Source organism: Balaenoptera ricei, chromosome 5, assembly GCF_028023285.1.
Source record: "Balaenoptera ricei isolate mBalRic1 chromosome 5, mBalRic1.hap2, whole genome shotgun sequence".
In the NCBI taxonomy this organism is placed as follows: Eukaryota; Metazoa; Chordata; class Mammalia; order Artiodactyla; family Balaenopteridae; genus Balaenoptera; species Balaenoptera ricei.
In genome coordinates this window covers 28,992,177-29,008,307 of record NC_082643.1, presented here as the reverse complement: position 1 = coordinate 29,008,307, position 16,131 = coordinate 28,992,177, and the positions used below count along the sequence as shown (strand labels likewise).

General features: G+C 42.3%; 1 protein-coding gene across 3 annotated transcripts in view; it reads right to left on the bottom strand.

The window, feature by feature from the left end:
- SMAD1 (SMAD family member 1) overlaps nucleotides 1-1,128 on the bottom strand; it is an 80,744-nt gene extending 79,616 nt beyond the window's left edge. For 2 of the 3 annotated variants that reach the window (XM_059922564.1, XM_059922562.1), the window contains exon 1: nucleotides 832-1,128. The gene's annotated coding sequence lies outside the window, so the exon portion shown is untranslated. Of the gene's footprint in view, nucleotides 1-17; nucleotides 59-831 lie in introns of those variants that run through there. The other variant, XM_059922565.1, reaches the window with a different exon arrangement.
- Nucleotides 1,129-16,131: the final 15,003 nt, after the last annotated feature.

Below are 16,131 nucleotides of genomic sequence, written 5' to 3'. Positions count from 1 at the left end.
CTGCACAGCGAACTCACAAATACACATGCAGTGAGGCAATCGAATCCGGGAAAGGGAAAGGAATGAGACGACACTCGGAGACTCCGGGGGGTGTAGGCGGAAGAGAAAAAAAAAAATTACGCGCGCCGCCGCCGCCGCCAAACCTTTGAATAAACGAGAGGGAATTTCAGTGCGAACTTTCCTTGACCTCGACCCCCAAGACGCTAGTGGGGCACAGGAAGGAGCCCGCCCCGGACGCAGAGGGACCCAGGGCACCGGGTGTCCCCCTTACGCCAGCCCCGCTCCGCGGAAAGGGCAGCGCCGGCGGCCGCCCTCCGACTCCCGCAGGGGTCGCCCGGGCCGGCGCGGGACACAATGGGACCGCGGGCCGCGCCGACGGCCCAGGCTCGGCTGCAGGAAGGGAAAGGGAAACGGGCGGCGGGCGGAGGGGGAGGGTGGCCGCGGAGGGCCGGCCGCGGGCAGGGCCGGGGGCCGAGGAACGCGGCTTCTCCACCGCAGACCCAACAAAGACGCGGGGGGCACACGGGCCCGAGCCTTGCCCGGCTGGCCAGGCGCGAGGAGAGGAGGAGGTGGCAGGCTTGCTCCTCCGAGCGGCCGGGAGGCGCCATCATGGGGGGGGGGGGAATCCCCGGTCTGCCCCACGCGGGGAAGAGCCCCCTCCCCGCCGCAGCCCGCGCCGCCGGCCCCGCGCGCGATGGTGGCCACCCGGCCGGCCCGCGCCCGCCCCAGCCCGCGGCGGCAGCGGCGGCGGCGCTGGGAAGCCGGGGGCGCCGAGGGGAGGGCGGGGACGCGACGGAGGGGAAAGTTGGGTTCGGGTCTGTTTCGTTTTACCGGGTTGGCTGCGCGCCTGTCCACGCGGGCGCACGCGTTGGCCGGGCGAGCGGGGTCCCCCGCGGCCCCGGTCAGGCCGGCCGGGCGCTGCGCTCGCAGGGTCCCTCCCCGCGCCTCGGCCCGGGCTCAGCGGCTCGGCCTCTCCTTCCTCCTCCCGCCCGCCCGCTCGCACACTCGCTCGCTCGCTCCCGGAGCCTGGATTGATCTGGTCGCGCTGGCGTCAGGGAGTCGGAGCCGCCCAGCCTCCACTCCTCAGCTGCCAATACCCGGCGCACTCGCCCGCCCGCCTGCTCTCTAGCTCGCTCACACGCGCACTCGCGCGCGCCGCCGCTCCCGCCGCGGCTGCGCGACCAGGGATCCTCTCCAAATTCCCGTCCCCGCCGGCGCGAGCGCTGGGCCCGCGCCGCCTCCCGCGCCGCCAGCCCCACGCCCCGCCGGTTCTAAGGAGAAAACACCACAGCCCCTGCCTCCTTTAGTCCCGGGGGAGCGGACTCGGTACCTTACCTGCCGGTGAAGTTCCGAGTTCAATTTTTATTTATTTGAAATGTTCCTCGAACACGTCCACCGGGCCCACCGAACCGCTCTATAAACGTGGAGTGCGTTTTGACAATTACCTTTCGAGCCTCGCCTTTTTATGTCTAGTTTCCTTGCCCCTCGCTTACTCCTTAACGATTTGGAAGCCCCAGAAGTTGCAAGTACCCAAAAATGGATAACCTAGTAACTATTGCATGTGCTTGTAACAAACCCTGAATCAGTACGTGTGTTTTATGCCAATTCGGGATCTAATGATTCCAGCTGGTTACCTCGCTGCTCCAAATAATGAGAGATGCCGCAATAGAACTTTAAATTTTTTTGATCCAGTTTCTACAATCTTTTAGATGACACCAACCTCCCAAAATAAAAAGGAACTAGCTCCCAGATACCTGATCTGCGTAGACATTGAAAATATTTTTTTATAAGATTTCATTTTTCTCTTGGCCAGCTCTCTTGGAAGCTGGCATGAAATCTTGGATAATTACCATAATGTTGAGTTATGTTTAGAGGCGAATAATTATTCTGAGGAATAAATTTCACATGTACCAAAAGAACCATTACCAGCAATATTTTTTTAAAAATCCAATTAATGGTACTCTCCAATTGTTCATGTACTTTTACACGTGCACATTCCATTTAAAATTCTTATTTATTAACTATTTTTTAATTTCTGCATTCCATGTTTAATTGTTCTAAGGAAATGCAACAAGTCCCCCAAAACACATAAAATACTGTTTATGTATAGGTCAGAATATTTCTGCTAATTTCTTCATTGAATGATTTGAGCACTTACAGGTCAATTCTTGGGCCTCATTTTCCCAAAAAATCAACTTTTGATACAGTTATTCATTCTCTACTCCTCAAAACAGCAGTTGGAGTGAGTTAAATGGGAGTTAAATGCCACTCCCATCAGATCGCTCCTCTGCGCAAACCCTCCTTTGATAAATTAGAATGTGCTGTATCCATACAATGGAACATTATTCAGCCATAAAAAGGAATGAAGTACTGACACATGCTACATGGATGAAACTTGAAAACGCTATGCTAAGCGAAAGAAGCCAGGCACCAAAGACCACAAGTTGTAAGCTTCCATTTATACAAAATATCCAGAATAGGCAAACCTATAGAGACAGAAAGGAGAATGGTGGTTGCCTTTGTTTGGGGGAATTGGAAAGGCTGGTGGGGGGGTGGTGATAGCTAACGGTTATGGGGTTTCTTTTGGGGGTGACAAAAATGTTCTGAAATTAATTTGTGGTGATGGTTGCCCAACTCCGTGGATATACTAAAGCCCACCAAACTGTATACTTTAAGTGGGCAAATTGTATGACATGTGAATTTTATTTCAATAAAGCAGTTTAAAAAAAAAAAAAGACATGACAACTAATCCTTGTTTGAATTCTGGATTGGGGGAAAAGCTATAAAAAGACGTAGAACTGTTCATTTTTTTAAATCTATAGATGATCTTTCCCAGCGCAGCCTAGTAGCCCCAAATGATAATTACTAATATTACACATGCTGTGAAATTTGATCTTGCCACTTGTGCCAGTTATTTCTTTCAATGGTAATAGACAATTGGACTGTTTTCAAAAGGACATTATTGGGACAGTTGTGAAACTTGAACGTGGGTTGCATATTAATATCATTGTATCCAAAAAAATCCTCCCTTGGTTCCCCATTTCACTCAAAATAGAAGTTCTCACAATGTGTACAAGAGCCTACATGAACTTTCCTTCCCGTCTTTCTTTACCACTCTGACCTGGTCTACTCTCTCCCTTGCTCTTTCCTCGAGTCTCTGTGGCCTCCTCACAAGTCCTGGGACCACTGGGGCACACTCCCACCTCAGGACCTGCGCACACCGGCTGTTTCCTCCCTGGAAAGCCCTTTCCGCAGACGCCCACGTGGGCCTCTTCCCTCGGGTCTTCACTCAAACATTCCTCTCTCAACGAGGCCCACCCTGGCCACTCTATCTAAAATCTCACACACACACCCCCCGCCCACCATATCCCGCCCAAATACACACATTTTATGTCCTCTTTCCCTGCCTGGTGTGGATGTTTCGCTCATCACTACCTAAGTACTTCCTTCACCAAAACAGCAGGATTTTTTGGTCTGTTCTGTGCACCTCTGTACCCTCAGTGCCTGGAGCAGAGTCCGGCACCTGCTGAATAAAGGAATGAGTGAATGAATCAATCTAGCACTGTTCAAGTCACAGGGGATATGGTGCAAACAGATACAAATCCCTCAGGGGGGACAAATAATGAATAAATACACAAATATTCCAGGTGACTGTACATGGGATGGAAGCCAAAGGGTAACAGGGATGGGGAATGGGGGCAGTTGTGTGTCCATGCGGGTAGGGAAAACCTTATTGACAAGAGGTCCTAGAGGAAGAGGGAGCATATCACATGATCTGCAGGGAGGGTTGCCAAGTACAAAGACCCTGAGGCTGAGTCTTCTTCCCCCTTTCACAGAAGAGCCAGGGGCCGGAGCCCTGAAGCAGGGAGAAGCTAGCACAGAAAGGAAGGCAGTGTGTGGGCCCAGATGCACGAGGGCTGGTGGCTGTGGAGCTGGGAACACAGGGACCTTCTCTTCTCTCTGCTTCTCTTTTCTTGGTGAAATAGCCACGGACCCTACTTCCGGAGAAATGGTGAGGGTGGAAGAGGTGCTGGAGGTTGGAAAAGAGAGGAGCACATATGAAACGGTTATCTTTTGGGAGAGTCTGAGAACAAATGAGCCATGGAAATGTGGTAGGATTGCCAAGCAGCACTATTAAGTGCCCATTTGAGGTTAGTGGTCATGAATTTAAAGCAAGGCCAGTCAGCATGGCTGTGGCTTTTCCTCCAGCCTCGGTCGGCCTAAAGGGGCAGAGCTGGGGTTTTGCAGGTGGGTGTGATGGAGGGAAAGAGGGTCAGAGAGCAGAGGGTGTAGGCAGGGGAGTGACTCTGGGGAACTGTGATAAGCAGAGAGGTGAGGACACGGGAGAGTGTGCTGATGATGGAAAGATGAGAAGATCAAAGGAATGAAGGTGGGAGGAGGGGAATCCAAGAATTGCTGGAGCAGGGAACCACCCCCAAAAGCTGGGGAACAGTCTGAGAATGGGATGCTGGAGATTAAAATCATGGAGCTGGGACAGTGTGGGATAATGCCAAGATCTAGCAGTGTGATCAGAGAAAGTGGATGGGCTGAGCTAGGGAGGAGGACAGGATCCTCAGGGAAAAGGAGATATCAAGGGACCGAAAGCAAGTTAATGATGCTATTTAAGCAGTTTGTCTCCCCCTGCCCCAAATCAATTACTAATCATTTACAATAAGGTGAGCCCTTAAAATTGGCTGCAAATTTTATATATGCAAACTATGAACCCCAAAACTTATTTTTTTTAAATTAATTAATTAATTAATTAATTTATGGCTGTGTTGGGTCTTCATTTCTGTGTGAGGGCTTTCTCTAGTTGTGGTGAGCGGGGGCCACTCTTCATCGTGGTGCGCGGGCCTCTCACTATCGCGGCCTCTCTTGTTGCGGAGCACAGGCTCCAGACGCGCAGGCTCAGTAATTGTGGCTCACGGGCCCAGTTGCTCCACGGCATGTGGGATCTTCCCAGACCAGGACTCGAACCCGTGTCCCCTGCATTGGCAGGCGGATTCTCAACCACTGCACCACCAGGGAAGCCCCAAAAACTTATTTTAAGAGATGGTTCTACTCAGAAAAATAAATGCAATGTAGAGTTTGTGTATCAGCTCCTTAAATGAATTTAAGTGAATTAGTTTCCCTGGAACAAGCCTGCCAAGGATCACTGGTGTGGTATTCTTCACATTAAAAAGGGATACTCCTTTTATTTTGTATCTAGGTGAGAGGACGGATGTTCACTAAACTTATCATGGTCATCATTTCATGATGTATGTAGGTCAAGTCATTATGCTGTACATCTGAAACTTATACAGTGTTGGATGTCAATTACATCTCATTAAAACTAGAAAGAAAAAAAAGGCAGGAGGCAAAAAAAAGGGGGGGGGTGTTCCTGTGATAACTGTGGTGGGGGGAATTATATATTTTTGATGTTGAAATCCCTTTATTCTCTGATCACACCCTTTCCTCCAGAGAACTTTGAACTGTTTGTAATTATAGACGTATTTAGGCATGTTGTTGACTATTCGTGGGAAGACCCTATCAGCCTTCTAAGTTATGTGTAGGTGGGAGCTCTATCTAGTTTGTTTCCCACTACATCCCCAAAGTTTGCACAGACCTATCACAGTAGACACTCAAATATTTGCTGAAGGAATAAATCTCTAATAGAACGGCTGTGAAAATTCCAATTGCTGTCTTTCTTAGAGCATACTTCACAGTAATGGTTCTTTCTCATTATTGTCCTTACTCTCAAGTCTAAATTTCAGATCTAATTATAATTCTAAGGATTTGCAAAAAGTTGTTAGCCTTTTTTCTAAGAGTTTCAAAACAGTCTGTATACTATGTAAAAGTTCTATGTGAACATTTAATGGTAAATATCATGGTGACAGTAGAATTTTAGATGAATTTCAACAGTTTCTGAAGTCTGTGGGGCATTCTATAATCCTTGCTTAGAATTATTCTCTCAGACCACATTTCCAGTCAGGGTCGGGTAGCATTTGCAGCATGTAGACACAAGCCTTTGAGGACTGTTCCCTCCTCCATTTTCCTGCCACACAGAACTTCAGTGTTGTTATTCCCCAAAACTCACAGTGAATATTCAAGCTACTGAACTCCTAAACTGTAATAAATCGACAGCATTCTTTTTGCTTATCTGACCTCTATTAATTCAACCATTATTAACAAGGCTGATCCCCAATTTTGTGAGCTTACTACCTACCATTCAAACTGTTTCCAAATTCACCTAACAAACGTTCAGACCCCCAGTTTCTGCCAGGAATGAATGGCTCTGCACTAAACTGCTGAACTGTCACATCTACTCCTTGCCAATTAAATCATATGGGAGAATTTCCACAGGTCCATCCCTTCCATGAGATATTCACTTCCCTCTTGAAACTCTCTCATGTCCTTCCTTTCCCATGCTCCTCGTTACTTTGATCTCATGCCTAGACCTCTAGGGTGGTCCCCCAACCCTCCTCCATGCATCAGGTAACCCTTATATCATTCTCGTTGCTGAAATAGTCTCCCAAGGGGAGTGGTTTGAGTATGTCATTCCCCTGCTCAGAAAAGTTCAATGGCTTAGCAGTGCCTCCCAATAAACTTCTAACTTCAAGGCCTGGTACCCAAGGTTCTCAAAGTACGACCCCGACTCACATTTCCTGCCTGGTCTCACTCATACTCTCACACAGACGTGGGCAAATTTGCAATGGTATTCCCCCAAAGCATCTAAATAGTATATCCTGTGTTCATACTTTGGTGTATGAACCAGAAGCTCCAGTTTTCAAAATCTGACCTATTCTTTAAGGTCCAACATCATCTCTTAGATATTAAACAAACAAAATTACTTTTTAAAGTTGAGATAGATGATGTATTGAGCTCAGAATTCTCATTTTAATAAATGAGGGAAATGAAAAGTAATTTGCCCAAGGTCAAAAAACTAGTAAATGGCAGAATCGGGTCCAACTCCATGCCTCCTGGGCCAGAGTTCTCTCTTCTCTATACCAAAGCCCCATACCCAGGCCTTCTCTGTTCCTTAGCTCTTGCCGTGCCCCGTATACTTGGTTTGTATCTATTGCATGTCAAATATCACTCATCCTTTGACATATTAATTATATATCACAAGGCACCATAAGTACATTATAGGGATGGATGAATAATACTAGCCTTCTCTCCCACAAAAAAAGCTAGTTTTTTCCTCCACACTGACACAATATTTCGCTAAATTAGTGACACAGATCTCACTAAAGGGCCTCATCTGACTGCTGTTCTGTATCGAACTCATAATAGCCAGAGTTTACTGAGCATTTACCTGGCACAATGCTAAACGCTTGAGAAGAATCATCTCATAGTCTCAGAACCTCCCTATGAGATAGACGCTCTTACCCTCATCTGCTGGTAATAACAGTGCCTAACCAAGAGGGTTTGTGGGGAATAATAATCATGGTAATAATAACTAACACTTAGTGTTTCCTATTTGCCAGGCATTGTTTTGAGCACCTTACACATATACTATTAACTCCTTTATTTTTCAAAACCCCTCTATTATATAACTATTGTGTTATCTCCGTCTTATAAATGAGATGAAGCACCAAGATGCTGAGTTGCTCAAGGTTACACAGCAAGTATGCTGATTCCTCTACAGTGCTTAGCACAGTATCTGGTACATTGCATGTGTTCAATAACAGTGGCCAAAATTCTCTTCACTGGTGGTTCATACTGCTGTGCTGAGAATACAATTTCTGCCTCTAGAGTCAAGTATTTTAGGTAGACTCATTCCAACAAAATATTTAGTAGATTGGTCAGTGTTTTTTTTTTAAATAAATTTATTTATTTATTTGTTTGTTTTTATTTTTGGCTGTTTTGGGTCTTCATTGCTGCATGCGGGCTTTCTCTAGTGGCAAGCGGGGGCTACTCTTTGTTGAGGTGCGCGGGCTTCTCATTGCGGTGGCTTCCCTTGTAGCGGAGCACAGGCTCTAGGCATGCAGGCTTCAGTAGTTGTGGCACATGGGCTCAGTAGTTGTGGCTTGCAGGCTTTTGAGCGTAGGCTCAGTAGTTGTGGTGTGTGGGCTTAGTTGCTCGGCGGCATTTGGGATCTTCCTGGGCCAGGACTCGAACCCATGTTCCTTGCATTGGCAGGCAGATTCTTAACCACTGCGCCACCAGGGAAGCCCTGATTGGTCAGTTTTTAAAAGTTTTAATGACTGTGATTTCCAGGAAAAAAAATTTTAAACAGTTTTGCTTCTGGTAGCAATTTCCCTTTACTAGGTCTGTATCTATTGGTGAGTTTGCCCAAGGTGAAAGGCTGGCTTTGGCTGCCTTTGATACAAAACCTAAATGACAGTGGTTTAAGCAATATAGGAGTATATTTTGTTTCTTATTTTAAAAAAGATCATAAATAAGAACCCAGAGGTTGTAAGGCAACTCAAAGATGTCAGGGCCAAGATCTCTGTGAGTTCCTTGTCCTCTCTCCCTAATTGTTGATCATAAAATAGCTGCTGCAGCTCCAGTCATCATGTATGCATTCCAGGCAGGAAAAAGAAAAGATAAGGGTAAAAAGAGTGAGCTGAGTCTGAAGCACCTTTAAGGAACACATCAATAGCACCACTCCCACCATGACATGTGCCTACTTCTCATCAGCACATGCTCTCTTATGGCCTATTTGCAAGAATGACTAGGAAATGCCTTTCTTTTCTTTTTAATCATGGAAAATTGCCAGTGCAACAAAATGGAATTTCTGCTAGTGACGAAGAAGAGGAGGATGAATGCAGTGATGTGCTCCAAATGGCTCACTCTGGCTTGTGAGAGCCAATGGTTAAAATTTCAGGTTTTTTTTTTACAGGGTGGTTGTTAAACACATTTGTAGCCTGAAATTTGTCACAATGGGAGCATTTACAGCACAAAAATTGGCAAACACCAAAACGTTAAGGCTTTCTTTCTTTTTTTTTCTAGAGCCAGTTGTTAAACATATACCATACCACTGAATATTGGATAAGTAGCTAGAAGACCGTGCTACAGAAGACTTTTCATCTTCCTTACTACATTTGTCATTTATCTCTGACCGTAATGGTTGAGGCTTGTGAACACTTAGGCAGGTAATCTTTTGAAGTACTTGGTATATTAACAATCTCCCTCTTTTTGTTCTGTAAAGATGTTAGGCGTATCCATTTATATTGGGTTTTAGTATTTTCCCAGAGATTGTAAAAGCTGTTCTTCGGTATTAAGCTAGGGATGTCATAAAACAATCAAATTTCTGTCCCGGAACTTGAAAAAGTTTTATGTAAAAATATTCTGTTCTGGTAAGACTCATACATGTGCAGAAACAGCCCCTGCATTTTGTATTTGAGGCAATTGTCATATCAAGCTGTCGCTAAGACTGACCAGCTTTTCTAAGTTAAGGTATAACTTTTCTGAGATATAAAAAAATTGTTTAAAATAATTTCTTCTTCCAAAATGTATTCCTGGAAAAAGTGTACAGTGGAACATTTTCTTCTCCTGATTATAAGGAGGAATTTATAGTTTTTCACTCTTAAGGAGGAGACTCCTTGGTAGGTTTTGTTTTGGTTTGTTTTGTTTTTGCATTTCTTTTGAACACATCCAGACACTTGAAAACACAGCACTGAAGGGATAAAGAGTGCCTTCCCTCTGGAGGGATAAAATAAGAAGAATGATTTCAGGAGTAGAGCCAGAAACTGAAAAGTAAATCTCAAGGGCTTGTGAACATGACCCCATCTAAGGGGTTTCACCTCCAAAATACAACTTAGGGTATTTAGAAATGAGAACCAGAAACAAAGTCACATATAAATTAGAGTGGCCAAATGTACCTTTAGATTTTTCTTTATCTTTTTCTTGTGATAAGCTAACAAGACTGACAAAGAGAAGCCTTTGAAATTTTGCATTAAACTTTCCTTTAACTTTTTATTTCTTTGGATGATATCTTTTATGACTGGAATTTTTAGTGTTGTTTTATCACCTTTAGAGTCCATTGTATAAACACAGTAAAGCTTTTTCTTGTACAAGAGATTTTTCTTTTAAAAATCTTGCTTTTTATGATTTGCTTTAGCTAATGTTATCTGACTGTAGCGGTTATGATGAAGAATCTTATTTGAAAATAAAAACAGTGATCAGTAGTGATCTATCTATAAGGCTTGGGTATCCAACTGAATCAACCACATTTGAGCCACTGTCTGTCCAGGGGTTTTTTGGAGGATGGTTGACAAATAACACTTCCTTTGTCTCCTGAGTATGGAGACAAATAATAACCAAACCCCAAAGTCAGGCAGATGGAATTCAAAACACCATCTTTATTACCTATAAAGTAGCTTGGAATATTTAGCCATAGATCTGTGGCCAAATTGGCTTGCTAATACTTTACCTCCAAATTAGACAGTCTTAGGCACTAGCATAGTGGGACAGCCACAGGCTGCAATTTATTTGTACGACTGGATAGAAGGGGTCACTCCCTTACAAAGAATACCCTTCTTCTGGTTTCCTAAAGGATTCTTCCACTCTGCATCAGCATATACACGGAGTTATCTCATCTTTCAAAAGAGAGGCTAATGTTGCACTTTTCCACTTGAGACAAGGTGATCAGGTTTTTTTCCAGTTAACTTGGGGATACACCACTTTGCCTATATAAAGCTCCTGAAATTTGCATTTTGTTGTTAAGGAGTTCAAACTCAAATTTTGTCTGTTTCAAAGTTTCTGCAGTTGTATTTATTCCCCAAAGTCATAACTGTTAAATGGAAATGCTTTGTGTAAAATAAAAGGAGAGAAAACAAGAGGTAAAAGGATGTGAAGATTACTACAGCAGGTCCTTGCAAAAGTCAAAGAACAATATGAATACAGTTACCAAATGTATATTGAGTGGCTACTGTGTGCTGGGCATTGTTTAAGGCACCGGGTTTACTACAGTGAACGAGAAGTTTTCCTTTCAGCTGGCACATATTTTAATTGGGGAGACAATGAACTAAGGAACACAAGATAAGTGAAGATGTGATCATTTAAGCTATGAGGACAATCAAACAGGGTGCTGTGACAGATAGTGACTTTGAGGAGTAGGCAGTGTTCTGTTTTAGGTAAGGCAGCCAGAGAAGGTGCCTTTGAGCCAAGTTATGAACAATGAGAAGGAGGCAGAAGAAGTTACAGATCATCATTTGCAGACCCTCATAAGGACTTTGGAGTCTTTTCTAACTGCCATAAGGAGTCATTGAATGGTTTAAAGCAGGGGAGAGACAGGATCTGAGTTATATTTTCCTGGCTTCTCTGTAGAAAAGTGGGAACCACAGAAAGGTCACGAGTGAAAGCAGGTAGGCCAGTTTGGAGGCTACTACAGTGGTGCCAAGAGAAGATGGTGGCTTGGACTAGGCAGTAGTGGTAGTGATGGACCAAAAAGGATAGAATGCTGTAATGAGGATAAATGCCTCCTATACTATAAGCTTCAAGGGGACAAGCATGAGGCCAGTGAAAGTTGCCTTTTCATGGTGACTTGAGTTCCTATAAATTTCAGGAAATGTATTTTTAAAAAGATGCTTGTTACATGTTATATTTTCTAACCATACTTCCAACAACCTTAAGAGTCTTCTCTTCAGAAATGGAGAATTACAGCATCTCTCTGCAATCAACACCTTCTTTTCCTCTCATTTTAACTCTTTCTCTTTATGGCTCCTTCCCCAAACAATAAACATGCTGTGATATCTTCTATTCTACAAACACATTTGCACAAACATTCATAAACATATAAAGTAGAGCCCCCCAAATAAAACCCCTCTTGTTTCCAAATACTTATCTAGTTACACTTCTGTGTCCCTTCTTGTCCAACTTCCTCAAAGAGTAGTTTATACTTCCTGTTGTCTCCTTTTTTTCACATTCACCCAGTGACCCACTATAATCTGATTTCAGTTTGCACCATGACATTGAAACTATCCTTGCTAAGCTAGGTTCTGTATACTACTGGGTAGGTTGTGTGTATACATCTTAGCCCTGGTTAAGATTTCATTGACCTTCACATTGCCAAATCCAGTGAATACTTTAATGTCTTCTATTGAATGGCTCAGATTTGTTGGACACAACTAGTCATTCCTTCATTCTCAAAAACTTTGGCTTTGTAACAGATTGGAAACAACCTAAGTATCTGTTCTTCAAAGACTAGTTGAATTAACATAATGGAATACTTTGGAGCTGAAATAAAGAATCAGGACTATTTTTTATATGCTACATGGGGTAATCTCAGTATATCTGGTTAAGTAAAGAAGTAAGGTGAACAAAAAAAAAAAAAAGTAAGGTGGAGAGAATTCCCTGGTGGTCCAGTGGTTAGGATTCTGCACGTCCACTGCAGAGGGCATGGGTTTGATCCCTGGTCGGGGAAGTAAGATCATGCATGCCACACAGTGTGGCCAAAAATATAATAAAATTTAAAAATAAATAAGTAAATAAATAGTAAGGTGGAGAATATTATGTATAGTATGTTATCATCTATTTCAAGAAAGTGGAGAGCTATGAATATATATTTATAGATATTTGCTCATAACAAAGCAATAATGCAAGGATAAACCAAAAGTTTGGGTGTCTTTTTGTTTTTTTAAGTTACATGTAAGGGAGAGAAAGAATAAGGTGGTAAAAACAGGGATAGAAATTAGATTTCTCTGAAAAGACCCTATTTGTGAATTTGGTTTTGGAACCATGGAAGTGTTTTACCTAGTTATAAAACAAAAGTAATTTTTTAAAAAGAATCAATGAAAATTAAAATCAAAATGAAACAAATGAACCTAAGTATAAATCAAAACTGTGACCTAAACACACAGAGGTGAATGATTTCAAATGACAAAAAAACAAAAACAAAAACAAACAAAAACAGTAATTTAACTATAAAGCCCTACTGGAATATAATTTAAGGACAAAAAGAACTAAACAAAATCTTAAACTATTTTCAGTAGTCTTGTTATTAGTAATAATATTGGGCATTTTTATTCTGAAATTATAAAATATGTGATTCTGTAATATATAAAATATATGATAGAAAAAAGCAATACAAATACTAATTTAACTAAAAATGCTTAATCTTAGTTTGGAATTGGGAATATCAGTATGAACTCATGATGAATTTTGTCTAAAAATACATATTCCTGGCTCTTTTGAGGAAAAAATCCTAGAAGTAATTACCAACGCAATAGCAATGAGCACCTTCATCATGCAGAGTGTGGTCTCTAAATACCATTCCCCATTAAAAGAAAATAGAACTTTTTGGAGAAATAAGGCAATCCAGATCTGGAACAACAAATGCATGAAATGACTATGGAACATCTTGTCATACCAGAAAGCAAGAGTGAGCAAATGCTACTGGAGTTATCTCAGAAACTCAGGAACCAAATTTTTAAAGTTCCTATGGGCTAAAAATGGGACAATTTGTACATTTATAATAATTTCAATACAGTGAAACAAAAAATTTAAATAAATGACTTTATGATAATACTTTGAAATATTCCTTGTTAAACACTAGGAAACCAACTTATTATATTTAAAAATGGTTAATAAAAAGAAAGGATGAAGCAATTATCCTGCCTTTCTTGTATAACTTTACCATGGGTAACCAAATAGTTGATATGGGAAAGTTTCTCCCTATAAAAGTATTTCAATTAATAAATGAAAAGAGGAATAAAGGAAAAAGAATGATAGAATAAGAATATTGTAATTTCTAATAAAATTATGTATGTAGATCATGACCATCAATGATTGCTATATCACAAAAAGAGAGATAACCAGAAGTGTACAATATCTCCTGTGAAGCTATTCTTGATAAAAAATGGAACTTAAATCAGTCAAGCCTCACCTCTAGATCTAAATTACGAATACACAGGAAATAAAGTAGAATCTGCAAAATCCAGAATGTGGAAAATTCTACAAGACCCCATTTTTTTCAATAAATAAGTAGCCAAGAAAAAGAGTAAGGGGGTAGGGTGAAAACTTGTAGGTTAAAAGGGAGCTAAGAGACATGTCAACTAATTGCATTGTTTGGAACTTATTTGGCCCTGCATCAATCAAAAAAAAAAAAAAGAATGTAAAACCAAAAAAAAAATTATAAGACAACTGGGAAAATTTGGATATTGACTGAAAATTTGATGATATTATGGAATTGTTGATTTCCTTCCGTGAGATAATGATATTATTGTGCTATTTTTCAAAAGAGGTCTTATCTTTTAGAGATGTATACTGAAATATTTGCTAATGACCAATAAGATGTCTATTATTCGTTTAAAAAACAATACGATTTAGTTGGAAGGAGGGAGTGGGTGGAGATGTAAGTAAAATAAGATTGGCCATGAGTTGACCGTTGTTGATGGCTCTATGGGAAATCACTATGTTATTCTTTCCACTCTTTTTTTTTATGTTTGAAATTTTATATAATAAAAAGTAAAACAAACAAACAATAAAAGCCCCTGATTCCCATGACAGTGCACTCCCCCAGCTCTCTCCTACCTCTCTGACCATTACCTTTGTCCTCTTTCTTCTTTACCTGTTCCATAAAACATGGTGCTTCACTTGTAGCTCACTGCTCTTCTCACTCTACCTGCTCCCCTTGAGCAATTTCATTCAGCAAACTCCTGGCCCTATCCTGGCTCTAACTACCACCTATCCACTTGGATTCCAGTTTAGAATCCAAACTGGGATCTCTGGCCCAGAGCTCTCACGCTCTGGGTTTTAGATTCTCATATCCAACTGTCGAATGATTTTATTCTCCTGGGACTCTCACACACTTCTTCAAACGCAATATATCCCAAACAAATCACCATCTCTACCCCAAAGCTGCCCTTCATCCTGTAGTACCTACCACTATTCATGGTATCACTCATAGTTATCCAAGCTAGAAACCTGGAACTCAGTCTTTTTTCTATCTATCTCACGTCTACATCATCAGGTAATGTCGATTTTATCTCCTGAGTATTTCTTGAATCTATTATTCACTTATTCATTCGGTGAATGTTTATTGAGCACTTACTATGTGCTACACCTAATCTAGGTGGTGGAAATACAGAATGAAATAAGACAGACAAAATGCCTGCTCTCACAGAGCTTATACTTTAGTTCTAGATTTTGCTTTAGACGTTCCTTTTAAAGCGCTTTCCAAATTGCTGATATTAGTCTTCCGAGTGGTCTCCAGCCTTGCCCCCTTCGAATACCTCCTCTGTAACAGTAGTGGCGGCCTCGACGTGTGGTGCAAACAGCCACGGCAGCATCGCCCGGAACTTGCTAGGAATGCAAATTCTCAGGCCTCACACCAAACCTACCTGATGAGAAACTCAGGGAATGTGGCCCAGCCACCTGTTTTATTTTATTTTATTTTTTTAAGATTTTTTTGATGTGGACCATTTTTCAAGTACTTATTTAATTTGTTACAATATTTCTTCTGTTTTATGTTTTGGTTTTTTACCCGTGAGGCATGTGCTCACCCCCTGCATTGGAAGGCGAAGTCCTAACCACTGGACTGCCAGGGAAGTCCCCAGCCATCTGTTTCAAAAGTCCTCAGGGTGATGCTGGTGCACACGCTGAAGTTTGAGATGCGCTGCTGTGAAAAGCCGTCAGAAAAGATGTATCTGAAACATTAAGTCTGGCCATGTTGTTTCCCAGCTTAAACCCTTTCAGTAGAATCTCCCCGAATACAGAGAAAAGCCCAGACTCCATGGGAAGGTACACAGGGCTCTCCGTGATCTGCTTCCTGCCTACCTCGTCTCAACCATCAACTTAATGCTCATTCATCTTTTAGGGCTTCCTTCTGGCCTGGCTTCCTCTAGGAAGCTTTTGCTCATGGTTACCACCACCCCAGTCAAAAGCCCTACTTCTGCGTTTTTATAATACTGTGTGTGTGCCCATCATTGTATATACTACACAGAAGCAGAGGAAAGCTTCAGGGGCTCTGGAGCCAGATTAGCCATGTGAATTTGGGTCAGAAACTCATGCTCCTTGTTTCATCTATGAAATGGATTAATAGGCCCTCCATGGTAAGATTGTGAGATTATGTATAGTGCTGGCTGGAACTTGGTAAGAGCTCAGTGTCACCTCTTTTGTGAATTATCTTTGTGCGAGCATCTCCTTGCTAGATTATGACCTGCTAACAAGGCAATGCCTGGGTGTTATTCAGCAACATGTTAGAAA